General features: G+C 37.4%; 1 protein-coding gene across 8 annotated transcripts in view; it reads left to right on the plus strand.

The window, feature by feature from the left end:
• The first annotated feature begins 8,745 nt into the window (after nt 1–8,745).
• LOC143040870 (protein mono-ADP-ribosyltransferase PARP16-like) overlaps nt 8,746–16,465 on the plus strand; it is a 45,355-nt gene continuing 37,635 nt past the window's right edge. For 2 of the 8 annotated variants that reach the window (XM_076212320.1, XM_076212326.1), the window contains exons 1-3: nt 8,746–8,873; nt 14,822–14,940; nt 15,670–15,820. The gene's annotated coding sequence lies outside the window, so the exon portion shown is untranslated. Of the gene's footprint in view, nt 8,874–8,922; nt 9,139–9,206; nt 9,315–14,821; nt 14,941–15,669; nt 15,821–16,465 lie in introns of those variants that run through there. The other 6 variants (XM_076212312.1, XM_076212317.1, XM_076212337.1 and 3 more) reach the window with 3 other exon arrangements.

The following is a 16,465-nucleotide window of genomic DNA, read 5'->3' on the forward strand; positions in this document are numbered from 1 at the left end:
CACACCCAGACAACACACACTTTGGTGTGATACGGCACTTGCACCCAACCTTCAGTCTGCAAATGCAGAAGTTATAGAATATACCCATGCCCCTGAACAGCATGAAACAACTAGCAATGTTATATGGTACTCTCAAAAGAAACTTCAAGACTGGTTCACTGCTTACCGTTATTTTTACCTATGTGCATTACCTTGCATTTATTTGTGTTAAATTTCATTAGCCACTTTTCAGACCACTTCTGTAATTTATCTAAACTTTCTTGAATATTTAATTGATTTAAGTGATCATTTGCCATTCCGCATAGTTTTGTGTCATCAGCAAATTTAGAAACAGTAGATTTTAGTCCATGGTCTATATCATTTATATATACTATGAATAGAAGTGGCCCAAAGACGGAACCCTGAGGAACTCCACTTGTAAAAAAATTCCATCTAGAAGTTTTTTTCCATTTAAAACAACTCTCTGTTTTCGATTATTCAATCAATTACTAGTCCAACTTAATAGGGTACCACTTATTCCATGTGAAGCTAATTTAATAAGTAGTCTTTCGTGTGGGACGGTATCAAAAGCTTTTGCAAAGTCTAGATATATTAAATCTATATTGTTTCTTTTGTCATAATTCGAGATAACTGTGTTGTAGAATTCGAGTAAGTTAGTCACGCAAGAACGTTTCCGTCTGAAACCATGCTGGCTATCATTTATCAAACGGTTACTTTCTAAATGATGTTCGATAGCATCTCTGATGATAGTTTCCATTATTTTTCCTACGATTGAAGTCAAACTTATAGGCCTATAGTTATTTGGTTTCTTTTTGTCACCTTTTTTTTTTAATATGGGAGTAACGTTAGCTAGCTTCCATTCTCTTGAGACATCTCCGGATATGATGGATTTCTTGAAAATAATTTCTAATGGAACAATCTCATTTTTCATTTCCTTTAAGATTCTTGGATGGCAACCGTCAGGCCCTGGTGTTTTATTAACTTTGAGTCTCTCTATACACCTTTTAATGTTATCATTTGTCATATTTACCGTAGTGAGTAAGCTTACTCTAGACTTTTCACAAGTTTCATTTTGGAGTTCACTTTGAGGTGTTTCGTTTACGAATACCGAGCTAAAATAATTGTTTAAAATATTACATATTCCTTCATTTGAATATTCATGTTGACTGTCAGCAGATAATAGTGGACCAATGTGATTCCTAACAACGTTTTCTTTTTTATTGTCTTTTTTAAATCTCTCTGTATTGATACATAACTTTGATAGTCGTTAGATGTACCCGAGCACTTATATTTCTTATAAGCCTGTCTCTTTTTAGCAATTCTTTTTTCAATTTCTTTGTTGAGCCACTTTGGGCGAGCCTGATTTGTGGGACGTCTGTCCCTAAATGGAATGTAAGTATGAATCATCTTAGTGAGCGTATTTTGAAATATTTCCTACATCTGATCTACAAGTCTTTCGCTTAATTTTGCCTCCCAATCTGTAAGCTGAAACTCCTGACGTAGTCCTATGAACTGAGCTTTACTGAAATCGGGTATTTTAGAAACACAAGTATCTATTCTATTTTTTTTTTTTTTTTTTTTTTTTTTTTTAGTTTGAATCTAAGTTGTGATCGCTATTTGCAACAGTTTCACCGACTTCTACATCAGTTACCATGCTTTCGAGGCTAGTGATCAATAGATCGAGTAAGTTTCCATAATTTGTGGGCTCTTTTATATGCTGAACTAAGTTATTGTCACCAAGAAAATTAATCAAGCGACTACCTATATGGCCATGTTCGAGGGTCATCAAATCAATATCAATAAAATTGAAATCACCCATTATCAATAAATCCCGGTTGCAGAAACTAGACAGTTCTTGAAATAACAGTTTGTCGTCTGCTAATGATAATGTCTTTGGTCTATATATTACACCTACATTCATTTTTTGTCCATTTGTTTGGGTTAACTCAACCCACAAACTATCATATGCATCCTGTTTCACTTTCTCTAAAACACAAGCATGGACATTGTTTTTAACGTACAACAGAACATCCCCACCTTTCTTGTGGTTTCTATCCTGATGAAAGTGTTTAAATCCCGCAATATTAAATTCAGCTTCGAACTCTTTACCACTTAACCATGTCTCGGTTATTCCTATCATATCAAGATTTTCGCTTTTGACATACACCTGTATTTCTTGAAATTTGTTCCTAATACTACGAGCATTAAAGTACATGGTTTTAAGAAACTCGTGATTATTTCTTTTTGAAACATTTTGAGTTTCAATATCATGTCTTACATTATCATTTTGTTTTTTTTTATTTATACCTTGCTCTATATTATTATTTGGTCCTTCATTGACATTCAATGCCTCGTTAACATTTCTCTCATCAAAATTTACATTTCCCCCATCACGGACATCTGGTCGCTTACGGTCATCCGATCTCTTTTGTACACTTTGTCCCCCTACGTCACCGCGATTCACACCGGCCTCCCGTCGTTCATTGACATTCTGTCTGGCATCCCTTCCTTAAATTATATTTTGTCTTCCAGTGACATTATATCCTACCGTGATATTTTTTCCTCCATTATAATTACATCCCATCGTGATATTTTGTCTTCCACTGTCATTACATCCCATCATGATATTTTGGCCTTCATTGACATTCTGTCCGGTATCCCTTCCTAAAATCATATTTTGTCCTCCACTGACATTATATCCTACCGTGATATTTTCTCCTTCAGCATCATTACATCCCATCGTGATATTTTGTCCTCCACTATCATTACATACTATCGTGATCTTTTGTCCTCCACTCTCATTACATCCCATCGTGGCACTCTGTCCTTTGACATTACATTCTAATGTAACATTTCGTCCTCTACCGACATTATATCCTAAAATTATATTTTGTCCTATACTGGCATATTGTTCTACGTTAATGCTATACTTTACTCTGTTTTCCCAAGTACACTCTATTTCCCCTTCCCTTTGGGCTTCTACCCCAAAAAAGGAACTAGTTCATTACAAACTCCCACAATGAGGTTTGTAAGAACATCTTTGCCTCTGCGGGTAAGGTGGATCCCATCAGAAGCGTAAAGGTCATGACGCCTGGAAAAGAGATACCAAGGATCAAGAAAGTGGAATTGTGTGCACAATTGTGATATCCTATCATTGATCCCTATGGCTCTACTGTTCCAACACGAGCCTGCGTAGATCCTCGGGAGGATCCCACAGACTACGTGGCGGCTCCCACGTTCCTTCATCTCCTTTCTGTGCAGAAAAACGAGCTCTCTCTCTCTCTCTCTCTCTCTCTCTCTCTCTATATATATATATATATATATATATATATATATATATATATATATATATATATATATATATATATATATATGCTGTATATTTTAATTTCTTCTTTTTTCTCGGAAGTATCTTGCTGGGTATGATACCATTGGTCAATATTTTTTAATGATAGTCTCAATATTTTTGTTGTTGAATCCGTTGTTTAAAAGTACTTGTGTGGATCTTACTATTTCCGTGTGAGCTTTTGTCCATGTGCTGCAGTGAGTAAGAGCTCTAAGTATATAGGCACTGATGGTGGAATTTGTGTACCTTTGTGGACATTCACTTCTTCCGTTCATGCATTGGCCTATCTTTGATACGAAAGAGAAAAAAGAAGAAGTTAAAATACACTATCGAGCCTTTTTCTCCACGGCATACAAAGAAGATGAAAGAATATTCAAACAAATAATAAAAAGAAATGTCAAACCCACAAATCCCTATAAGAGAATAAACGTAGTAATATATTATAAATACCAGAAAATCAGCCACCTGTTACTACGAAATAGCCCAAACATAATTAAAGAGCCAACTCAACAATCGCATGTCATCTATAGGTTCACTTGCAAACGAGGGAACTGTGCAACCCTCCCATCCACCTATGTTGGCATGACGACTATGAAGTTGAGCAGACGTCTTAGTTACCACCTTTCGTCTGGAGCCCCAAAAACCCACTTACGCCAGGAACATCACGAGAACATAACGAGACAATTGCTCACAGAGAACACCGAGATCATCACAACATGCCCGGACACACGCCGTCTCCCCATACTTGAAGCCTTAAATATTAAAGAATTAGACCCTAATCTCAACACACAATCATCAGACCTGCAAGCATTACCAAGCATGAGAAGGAACACAGCCCCTGGTACCAGCCAATCTGAGACTAGGAGAAACGAGACAGACGACACAAGTACGCCTTAAATACCGGGCAGAGTTGAGCAGTAGTCGTCACTCAGGTCAGGTCAACCAGGTAGCTGCTTCACATAGTGATATGGAGAGTGGTTGTATTACCGTGTTCAGCGCCAATGAGGCACAATCTCTACTTAGTAGAATTGAAGCCTTGGATGATGTTGTAAAGTGCCTTAAAGAGGAGAATCGAGTTCTCCGCTCGAAGGCCCAAAATACGGAAGACAAAACTAGTTTGGAGCCTGGATGGAAAACGGTGACAAATAAGACGCGGAAAAGTAGAAAAAAGTCCTCACCAGCCCCGCTCGATTGCAAGAACTCGTTTCAAGCACTAGCGGGTCTACAGGAAGAAGAAACAAAGGAAATTCAAGAGAAGAAGGGAAGGGCAGACACTGGATCCCTGCCCACAGGTAAGATTTTGATTGTAGGAGACAGTCAAGTGAGGTACTTAGACAGGGCTTTCTGTGATAAAGATAGGAAACATAGGACGCAGGTGTGTTTCCCCGGCGCAGGGATAGGAGATGATAGAGATAGGATTGAAGAATGTTTAGTAGGGGAAGGTAAGGCCCCTGTTGTTTACTTAAGCGCCGGGGGCAATGATATAGGTAAGTTAGGGAGTGAGAAATTACTTGCACGGTTCCGGGATGCGCTAGACAAGATTAGAAATAAGGGAGGTGTTCCTGTTGTATGTGGAATCCTTCCGAGGCGTAGAGTTGGAGGCATGTGGCATTCCAGGGCTATTGAAATGAATTGCAGGCTGGCAAAACATTGTAAGACCAATGGATGGACATTTGTCGACAACTGGGACCGCTTTTACGGTAAGAATCATCTACATACAAGGGACAGGGTGCACTTGTCGCCCAGAGGATTGCGGCTCCTTCCTGAATCCCTTGAGCGAGAAGTAGGCATCCTACAGGGTTTTTTTTCGGGTAGATTACGTGGGAGTAGGGGGAGGGAGTATCGGAATATAGTTTAGGCAATAGAAACAACTTAGAAAGGGACTGTGAAAAGAATCACCAAAGCAGGTGGAGGGAAGATAAATTTAAAGTTTACTATACAAACAGCAGAAGCATAATTAACAAAATTGACTTGCTGCGAGGTAAAGCATGCGTAGAGAATTTCGATATTATAGCTATTACTGAATCCTGGATCAACAAGGCTGGTAAACATTTCCTTTCGGAAATCGAAATAGAAGGATATAAGTTTTTTCACAAGGATAGGGTTGGCAGGAGTTAAAAATACAATAAACTATATTATCAACAATTCGATTAAGGAAGAGGACTGTACGGAATCTATTTGGTTAGAGATTATAGGCAAGAATAAGAAAGTTATTGGCGTCTTTTATAGACCTCCTAACCTCAGCATTGAGCAGACTGATCCCCTGATTCATGAAATTCGCAGAGCGTCCCAGTACAAAAACGTTGTGATCATGGGAGATTTAATTATAGAAACATTGACTGGGAAACTTTAATAGGAGATCAGGAAACGAAGAAATTCCTAGATGTGGTGCAGGATAATTTCCTAAAACAAGTGATTACCGATCCTACGAGGGGAGAAAGTACTCTGGACTTACTTTTAACTAATAATGAGCACCTAATGAGTAACGTATAAGTGGGAGATAGTCTAGGTTCTAGCGATCATCAAGAAATAAGATTTAATATTATTTGGGAAGAATTAAAAAGGACGAATAACGTCCAAGTACCAGACTTCAGGAAAGCAAACTTTGACAATATAAAAACCTATTTGAAATTTAATATGATATGTTCTACGGACGTTTCGGACATTGTTGGTGCGGTCAGGTCTCGGTACATGACCAGGGGTCAGGTCATGACCAGGGGTCAGGTCATGACCGGGGGATGGGTCACGGAGGGTAATATGCATACCTTGGGTCAGGTCACTTGGGGGTAGGGGCTCAACAGACAGGTCAGCGATTTGGATGAAATGTATAGCAATCTAACTAATCTAATTAATTATCAATGCACAAAATACATGTATCCCCCTGAAGTCAATACGAAAAAATAGTAATACTCCCAAATGGATGACGGACAGATTGAAACATGAGATCGGAATGAAAAGAGGACTTTACGTAAAAACAAAAACGGGGAAACACACCTTAGATCAAGATATAACGAAATGGCAAAGCTGGTTAAAAAGAATATACGTACAGCGAAATGTAATTATGAAATTAAGGTTGCTAGTCAAGCAAGATCCAACCCAAAGGATTTCTTTCATCTCTATAGAACAAAAAATAAAGAAAGAATAGGACCAATTAAAAACGATGAAAATATCATGATAGAATCGGGGGGAAAATGAGTGAGGAGTTTAACAACTATTTTCTCTCGGTGTTTACTAATGAGAGGTTAGACAAAGTACCTGACTGCGATCCAATTTTCAGAGGGGATGAAGAAAGTAGTCTATCTAATATCAGCATTAGTAAAGAAGTAGTCAAGCAGATTGAAAGACTTAAAGCTACAAAATCCCCGGGTCCAGACGATATTTTTCCGAGGATGCTTAAGGAGTGTAAATTTGAAATCTGCGACTAGTTAACTGAAATATTTAATAAATCGGTAGACACTGGTTTTGTGCCTATTGCTTGGAGGCAGGCAAACGTTGTTCCTGTTTTTAAGAAGGGAGATAGATCGTCTATATGCAACTACAGGCCAATCAGTTTGACATCGGTTATAGGAAAATGCTTGAATCAGTAATAGTAAATAGACTCAGAGAACACATCGAAAGATATAATTTAATTCGTGATACACAGCATGGTTTATCCAAGGGTAAGTCATGTGTGACTAATCTTCTATCCTTTTACACTAAAGTATATAAGGCGTCAGATAACAGTGATAATTACGATGTTATTAACCTTGACTTTAGCAAAGCGTTCGACAAGGTGCCACACCAGAGACTACTGAATAAAATCAAAACCCATGGCATAGAAGGAAAAATGTTAAAATGGATTAGAGCTTGGATTAGTAACAGAAAACAGCGGGTCACCATAAATGGAGAAAAATCTAGGTGGGGCATTGTTACTAGTGGGGTCCCCAGGGCTCGGTTTTGGGTCCCTTGTTGTTCATTGTGTACGTAAACGACTTAGACGACGGGATAAATAGTGATGTTAGTAAGTTTGCGGACGACACAAGAATAGGACGCCTAATTAGGTTAGGAGACGACGCAGAGATTCTGCAGGATGATCTTAACAAATTGTTCACATGGTCGGTGAAATGGCAAATGAACTTCAATATCTCTAAGTGTAGCGTGTTAAACGTAGGGCTACACAACCCTGAAAATAGATACAGCTTAGAAAACACGCTTTTAGAGAAAACTGAGTGCGAGAGAGACTTGGGAGTTCTAGTGAGTCCGGACCTTAAAACCAGGAAACGGTGCATTAGCGCCAGAAATAAAGCTAACAGCGCATTAGGCTTCATTGCTAGGATGGTAACGAATAGAAGTGCAGAGGTAATTATCAAACTCAATCTAGCGATAGTTAGACCCATCCTTGACTATGCGGTACAGTTTTGGTCACCGTCCTACAGAATGGACATCAATTCACTAGAATCAGTACAGAGAAGAATGACCAAAATGATACATGGACTCAGATATTTGCCTTACGAAGAGAGGCTTAGGCACCTTAACTTACACTCTCTGGAAAGACGCAGAGTGCGGGGTGACCTAATAGAAGTGTTCAAGTGGATGAAAGGCTATAACAAGGCTGATGCAAACAAGGTCATCATATTAAGACAACAAGGCAGGACTCGCAATAATGGTTTTAAATTAGACGAATTTAGATTAAGAAGGAAATAGGCAAGAATTGTTTTACTAATAGGGTGGTCGACGAATGGAATAGACTTAGTTACCATGTAGTAAGAGCTGAAACTATCAGTTGTTTTTAGAAACTATCAGACAACTTTATGGCTGGGGATGACAGGTGGTGATGGATACGGAGCTGCCTAGTGTAGGCCTTATGGTCTCTTGTAGTCTCCTTCATTCTTATGTTCTTATTACGAACACTACTTCAAAATAAACACTTTAATTTATATATTTGCCAAAGTAACTGGGTAATAATTTCCCAGAAAGCTCTTAGTTCTATTCTTAAATACTGCATAGGAGTACTAAGATGTATTTCTATTCATTATATATTTCATTAAACCACAGTTGAAACATTATGGTGGTTGTTCTGAACTCGATTTGAGTGTAGGTAATTTGAACCTAGTGATTTTCCTATTGTAATCTTTGAATAACCTATAAGTTTTCTAAGACCTACACATGTGATCACGATATTATGTTGAATTTTTACTTCGTTTTTGGGAAAAATTTCCGTCCATTTCTCTCGTGACAACGACGCGAAAAAATGGCAAGTGGACAATGAATTCGGGTATTACACTGGTTTTTTTCGTGTGTGTTTGAATTCGAATTCATTATTACAAAATTGTATGTGAAACATTTCATTCCTCTTTTATTTGTTGAAATACTAATCTAATCCAATGTCAATGAACTCCATTTGTTATATGACAGCGAAACGAACGCCGGGAAAGCTTACAGCTGATTGGACCACAACATAGTGTTTACGTTTAAGGCTACGTCAGCTTAGTGGGAGGAGTACGGTTCAAATACGTAATTTCGTATTGCTCCTGTAGGCTTTACTTTGGTAAGGATTTCTTTTCTAGGGAACAGTTTTGTTCCAGAGGATATTGTAATTTGGGTAGAATGACAGAGCCACGCAAGCACGGATATTAACATGAAACTTCGTTGCCCTAGCTTCAAAATCGACATAACTTCACTAACATGAACATTCCATAAAAAAAAAATAGATCTTTCAAATGCAAAAACGAAAGAGAAGAAATATGTGTTACTAAAATAGAACCGTAATTTATTTGAACCAGCATCCACTGAATAAAACATACTGAATTGAGGTAAACTGAAACAAAGACAGTTGTTCATATTTTGCAGGGTAGGTTTTTATTTGTTTCATTGAATGCATTGGGAGAGTGGAGCTCCTAGAGTTATATGAACTAGTAGCATGACATGTGGGAACATAAGAAATCCTAGTCAACAATGTGTTAAGCCCACAAGGACTAATGAAACAGAGGTGAGGGATGATCATGATTTTATGATTATGCTGTAATTTATGAGTTTTAAAGTTGTGAACTTGTGGGTCAGGAATTGGTGAATTTCAGGATATTATTTTTCTGTCAAAAACGCTTCTTAATGTCCACTGTTTTAAGTGCTTCTGATATGGCAATAACTTCATTTACATGTTTCAAAGTATCTCATGTTTAGTTTTATGTAGGCTCAGGTTGTACATATACACTGCTAAGTCCATAAATAGAAACCAGTAATCAGTATGTCGATGGCATAGAGTATTGTTTGGGATCCAATTTTACATGAGCACAGTACTAGGTTAATAAACCAAATAGAACCTGATAAAAATGTTTGGTAAATCTCCAGAAGTGCTCACCTAAGCGATATTTAAATAGAAATTTAAATATTAATTTTGTAAATTATAATACATTAACATAATACACATGTTTAGTGGCAGAAATCAATAACAAAAATCATGCTAAAAGCGATATACTAGCTACAACACTGACATCAGTGAGCATCAAGACACCATGTTTGTTTTTTTGTTTCTTGTCAAAGATGAACTAACAAATCAAATATATTGGTCAAAGCTAACCTTACCTAACCTAACCTCATATGGGATATGCACTTAGCATCACTAGAGGTCATCAGACTAGACTGGTTCAATTTATTAGACTTCCGGTAATTCTTCTTTGACAACAGACAAAAACAATTGTGAATTCTCAAACCTCACAGACATCAGAGTTGTAGCTAGTGTATCACTATTAGCAATTTTTTATCATTGATTTGCACTAAGAAAAACAGATATCATTGTGTTTAAATTTCCATCTTTTCTTTATATATGTATATATAGATACATATACCAAGGCTTTTTCCACCTTACAAGGGGGGTAGCCAAAAAGAAAAAGGCATAAAATCATTCCCACTCATTCCATCCCTGAATACACTCCACACCCCTCCACCCTCTCTCTTATCTTAGCACCTCCTGGATGACGGGTCATCCCTGCACCTTGTCCACTGCCCTGGGTCAGAAGCAGTGTCGCAAGACACAGCACATCCACAGCAAGGCCGCTTCATTAAATCGGCGACCCCCCCCTCTCCGTCCCCCCATTGCATAAAATGAGAGGACGGGGAGAAATCCCTTCGGGCTGCGTCAAATTTTGCTCACACATACTACCTCACGCCCATTCCACCTCATGCAATCACAACATCATCCATATACAACCATTCTCCATTCACCCCTGTCTTCTGTCCTCTCTCCTAGATAGGTTCCGACCAACCAGTCGTAAGTCGGATCGTATTCAAAATGGCCGACATGTATGAGGGTTCTACTCTAGGATACATGATATCAATCTGTTGCATTTTTAAGTAACTTTTTCTATTGAATACTGTTAAATACAAGCTGTTTACTGTTTATTTATCAATGCTTTTTAGTTTCATTTTTATAATTTTTTTTCTGTTTTTTTTTTAATGTTTTAATACTGTACTGTATTTCAGTATATATACGTATGCAGGTACTGTATGTATATACTACACCTGTATACACACACACACACACGTATTAAATATAACCTTGCTTACCATTTTATAAGTTTTTTAAATTGTAGTTTCCTTTTAATAATTTTTTCTTAATTCTTCAATTGTTGTATGTACTCTAAATATATGTGAATTTTAAGATCTATTTTTCTCATCCATTTCAATCCATTCTAAGTGTGAGATATAGGTACAGCAACGACTGCAACAGCACTGTAGGAGAGAAGCCAAACGCAGAGTATGGGATCCAATGTATTTAACGTTGCGCCCAGCAGGGCTTCTCCCAAAATAACATAGTGGACTTTTTTAAGGCTATCAACACATAAGGGGTTCATTAAGCCTGCTGTGAAGTTGTTCAGTTTCTACTTTTTTTTTTTTTTTTTTAACACCAGTTTCATGTTCGTTTCTCCCCGCAAGCTTGGGTTATATATGGAGTCAGATGTTTGTCCACTATGTTATTTCTGAAGAAGCCCTGGTGGGCGAAACGTTAAATACATTGGATCCCATACTCTGCGTTTGGCTTCTCTCCTACAGTTGTATACAGTATTGTTTTCAGTTGCTTAGTTGTTAATATGATATGGTAAGTTAAAGAAAGAAAATACTTATTATAGTGTATTCGTATTAGTAAACTCATAATAGGCATCAGCTAGACGTGGTCGTAAGTACGTAAATATCCTTCATCCATAATTTATCAAACTCTTCCACAAATGCCTTAGCTGCAGGCGCATCACTGCTTGCAGCCTCACCTTTTGACAACACGTGGTGAACCTGGTAACGCTCTCGAAAGCAACGAAACCACCCAGCACTCACTATGAACTCATGTGAAGCGTATTCTTCACCTGCACATTCTTTCAACATGTGAAATTAACTTGTAGCCTTACTTTGCACTGCTTGCAACGTCACTCTCACATCGTCATCTTCCAACCACGTGTATAGCAACTTTTCCATCTCTGCCATAACTGCCGTATGCGATGCTGGTTGCCACAACTATCTTATGTGCTGTGCTGCCAAACATGTACAGTAAACTCATAATAGGCATCTGCTAGATGTGGTCGTAAGTACGGGTGGTCGTAACTCGCGTACGTCGTAACTCGGATAGTGACTGTATATATATATACATATCGCTTAGGTGTGCACTTCCGGAGTAATACCAAATGTTTGGTGTTATATTCAGAGCAATCAACCAATCAAATCAATTGGGTCAATTTTTAGAAGTGCACACCTACATGATATAGCAATACAAAATGAAATATGATATTTGTAAATTATAGTACATCAACATAATATACTTTTTTCTTGGCAGAAATCAATAACGGAAAAAGTTGCTAAAAGCGGTACTCAAACGAACATAGCCACTGTGACTCCTGGAGGCTCCATCTTTGTTTTGGTAGATGCCGAGGTTGAAGAAAATAAAGTATGATAAATTCATCTATTCAAACCTAACCTAACTTGCATTTAGTAATGTGGTATCTGTAATTCTATAGGTCATCAAGGTAGTCATCGTCATCTTCGACCTCCAAATCTATCAAAACAAAGATGGCGTCTCAAGGAGTCACCACAACTCCATTCATTGGTATATCACTTTTAACAGTGTTTTCTGTTATTGGTTTCTGTCAAGGAAAATGTGTATTATGTTGATGTATTATAATTTATAAAATTAATGTATTTAATTTTCTATTGCTATATTACATAGGTGTGCACTTCTAGAAAATACTATCAATGGTTGCCATGAGTTTCACTAAGTGGAAAACCTACAGCTTCACAATGGCTGACAATAGTACTCAGGTGTTCCCATAGATCTTGCTTGGAAGAAACATTGGACTGTTGTCTGTGTTGTGTCATTGTGGGAGTATTTCTAAGTCACTGGCACGGAGTGGTAGGGAGAGGAGAACAGTTGCCAGTTGTCAGCTTCTCATGTGTGAAAAAGTGTAAGAAATACAGTTGAAATTGATAGAGCTCCTAGGTCTAGTCTAAAAGTCTAGAGACTGTCAGCCCCACAGGGCTTTACCTCCTGATGAAGGTGAGGGGTTGATGGGTTTTGTAGATGTACAATTTACCTGTCCATCTTGCAAGATGCATGCAGGTACCCATCATTGGTCCCTTGATGCAGAGCACTTAATGTGTTATTGCTGTGGAAAGAGTTGAAAAAATCTGGAGTGCCATATTGGGTGTGATAATAACTAGGAATCTTGTAGTGTGCATGCTTGTATTTATGTTAGCATCTTATGAATAGATTATTATTTGTATGCATTTTTAGAAGTTGGATGTTCAGATAGTTACCTGATTTCAATTCAAATTTATGCATTTTATGAAATTACGTAATACCTCAAGGCCTACATGGCGCAGTAGGTAAAGTTCCTGCCTCAGAATGCAGAAGGTCCAGGTTCAGTCCCCAGAAAATGCCAAGAACTTTCATGGCTTTCCAATCCCTCTCCACAATGGTGGACTTCAGAGGTGCAGTAGATCAGTGTCACATGTATGTGCTATCACCTAATCAGTATGATCAAGCTGATTACACTGGATTCAGACTTCATTTACAACTGCAGCTATCCCAACAAACCAAAACTTTACAAGCTCTTCTCAGCATAAATACAATCTTACCAAGCTGGATTAAGCAACTGTGGTGAGGTACAGAGGCTGTACCATCCCTCAGGAGATAGGCTGGTCCTTTACAACACACATACACTACACATACATAATACCACACTATTGTGATCAGTACTATCTATTTGAGGGAGACCTAATGCATTTTATGAAATTACAAATTACCACATTAGTATGATCAGTATTACATATGTATAAGAGAGTCATAATGAATTCACCATACTTCCTAGAATTTTTTTTGTGTCATATGTATTCATTACCAAAAACCAGCATTTTGAACACTGGCGACAACAAATAGATGGCACAGGAGATATTTAGGTAGGGGTAGTTTAAATTAAAAATGAAAGATATTTTTCTTGAGCAGAGAACAGATATGTTATTATCCATTTATTTATTTAATTACTTGCAGTACCATATGTAAAACTGTACCATATATATATATATTTTTTTTTATAACATTCTGTCATACAACGATATGCGATGAGATGTCATGTCACTTTAAATTAGCACATTATTTTTATTTTCATTTTATTTCATTTTATTTTATTTTATTCTATTTGTCTGGATATTTATCTTTATATTATTTCATACTATAAGTTATCTTATGGCACTTTTTAGGATTCCCACATTTTTACACCACTCACTTCACTTACACTGTTACACCCTCGGTCAACATTCCACACACACCGGAGCTGTTTTATAATAACATCACAAAAATTTATTGTATACTGTATTATAACTATTGTTCATTGTATTAAAAATTATAAACCATTGTACAACCAAACGGAACCCACCTCCAAGGAGGGAACGCGGTCCTACTCAGACTATGTATACCGCCAGCTTCACTCCAGAGTCACATTCCTCTGAAGAAGCATAGAGCGAAACCGGTCAGGAATAAACTCAGGAACTCGGAACTAGACCCGTGACTTCTGTTTCCACCTTCATCATATGTATGTATTTACTAAGCCTTTTCACACAAGGAAAGCTGACAGCCAGTGGTTGCACAACATTTATTACTTTAAACTGGTGCCATTGAAACAGTATTACACAAATACGCAGGCATCAGTTCAAAGTTTCTTGCTAGAGAGACCTGTGGGAGGACCCAAGGACTCTAGCCACCTATTTTGGGGCTGTGGATTTCCAGTCAGTGAAACTTGAGTCAACAATTATTGATATTATTTGAATAGAGATTAGTCTCCAATCATAAGTATGTTACATAATTCTGGTCTGTAGAAGTGTTACTAAAGTCCCAAAAATAATAACTGCATAAAACTTATACAGTCAGTACTTGTATCAGGTGGAATGCTTATAGATTTATTTTTATTGATGCTGAATGCTAAATAAACTTTTTTTTTTTTTTTTTTTTTTTCTCTCTAGGAAATTGAAACATGATCAAAGCTGCATGCCCAAAGGAGAGACATACATCTGTATTCTGACGTGACCTGCAACACTTTTCTACTTAATCACACTTATCATACTACCCATATTATGTGAAGGTAATTGCATCACATTTTTATCATGATTGCACTTCTATGTTGTATGAAATATAATGGAAGTTTTTATTTGTTAGTATATATAAAGACAGCTCTTTGAAACCATTGTAATATGTACAAATATTATGTCATCATGAAGATTAGATAGGTTGAAAGGTAGAAGTGTTAGTGTAGGGGACCAGTCAGATAAAAAAAAATACCCGGTATGTAGGCATGTGGAAAATTCTAGGAGTTGAGAATTTTTTTAAGTGAATTTGCCAAACCATAATTATAAAAAGTTTTGGAAGTACTGTGTTTCTATCTATCTACCTAAAGCTTTTTCGTCCTTATAAGGGAGGTTACCAAGTCAAAGGCACACACCTACTCCCACCCATTCCACTCCCATCCGTCACCCTTTCTCCCTTTCATCATAGCTCTTCATGGATGGCAGGTCATCCCTGTATCCCGCCCTTTGTCCTGGGTCAGAAGCAATGTAGGAAGACACAGCACATCTACAAGAAGGCTGCTTCACTTAATTGACGACCATCCTTAGTCATCCCCTTAAGTCCACACCTTCCACCTCTGCCTTCCACACCTCTTTTGCTAATCTTTCATTATTCATTCTTTCCATGTATCCAAACCATCCCAGTGATCTTTCATCAGCCCTATCTGTCATCTCTATTTCCACTCCCACCTTCCTTCTCACCTCATTCTCACTCTGTCCAACCTAGTAACCCCTACCATATTTCTCAGTACTCTACTTACCACGGAAGGTTTTGTTAGCTCCAAAACTTGACATCTTATATTGAAGAAGCACCAAGATCTGGTGTGGATCTCCAGTAATATTGTGGAAGGCAAAGACAGTCTGAAAAATTCAACCAACCTCCTACAGTTCTCTGGAAAGGTACAGTCCCACTCAAAAATCTTTTGATTACCCCATGGTTTTTACTCCCAAATGGTTGGGAGCGGATTTATTCCTTTGACTTTGGCTACCTCCCTTGTAAGGGGGATAAAGCTGTTGGTATACATGTATATATTTTCTAAATGATACAAGATTTTTTGCTTTGAACAATGCACATAGGAACAACAATAATATTTGCATAATAAAAATAGGGTGGGTAGTACACCTTTGTGTAACTGTACCTGAAGTATAGTTAAAAGTATCAGCAGATGACATAATATTTTTTTTTCTATCACACTATATTTGTATAACTAAATAACTGAGAGATGAGAACTGAGAGTTGTTTGAAAAACTAGATAATATATTTGCTTGAATCCAAGAGTACAAAATGAATTTGAATATTAGAAAGTACAGAAACAATCACAAAAGCAAAAGAGGAGAAAGATTTGGAAGTATTGATCAGGGATAACTTTTCACGATATGGATGAAGAGATAATAAAAAAAAAAGCATACAGAGCTAATCTACCTAGTAGATTGGAATATGCAACAGTAGTATGGTCTGAACAAAATACATACATATACCAAAGGCTTTTTCTCCCTTATAAGGGAGGTAGCCAAAAAACAAAGGGGTAAAAAACATTCCCACCC

Source organism: Oratosquilla oratoria, chromosome 2 (assembly GCF_046742065.1).
Source record: "Oratosquilla oratoria isolate Oo_2021 chromosome 2, ASM4674206v1, whole genome shotgun sequence".
In the NCBI taxonomy this organism is placed as follows: domain Eukaryota; kingdom Metazoa; phylum Arthropoda; class Malacostraca; order Stomatopoda; family Squillidae; genus Oratosquilla; species Oratosquilla oratoria.